Genomic DNA, 506 nt, shown 5'->3' on the forward strand with positions numbered 1-506 from the left:
TCAAATCCTGTGGTTTAACCTATCACTACGTTTACTGTTCACAATGATATTATCAAAATAAGCGTAAGTCACTTTAAGTTTCAATTATCCAATGACGGTACGTAATGAAATTATTAATAAATTAGATCACGCCACTGTCAATGGAGGCAATGTTATGTAAATTAAATATAAAAGGGAGATGCTTAAAAATACATATTATAAGCTAATAATCTTAATCTCGAAACTTAGGTACTCTTAGTTTGAGGAGATTAGAGGAAACCCTTGTCAGAATCTGAGGAACTTGATGATGCTCTGCATCGGCAAACATTATACAGTTTGATTCCTGATAAGTTCGTATGCCGTGCAGAATAAAATCATCTGATGTTCCAAGACTGACTGACTACTTCGTCTTCCGGGGTGGGCAGAGATTTATTAATTCATTAGCACGTACACACGTATATGCCTCCACATACGCACGCACACGCGCACACACACACACACACACACACACACACACACACACACAC

The sequence above is a fragment of the Octopus bimaculoides genome, chromosome 2 (genome assembly GCF_001194135.2).
Source record: "Octopus bimaculoides isolate UCB-OBI-ISO-001 chromosome 2, ASM119413v2, whole genome shotgun sequence".
Taxonomy (NCBI): domain Eukaryota; kingdom Metazoa; phylum Mollusca; class Cephalopoda; order Octopoda; family Octopodidae; genus Octopus; species Octopus bimaculoides.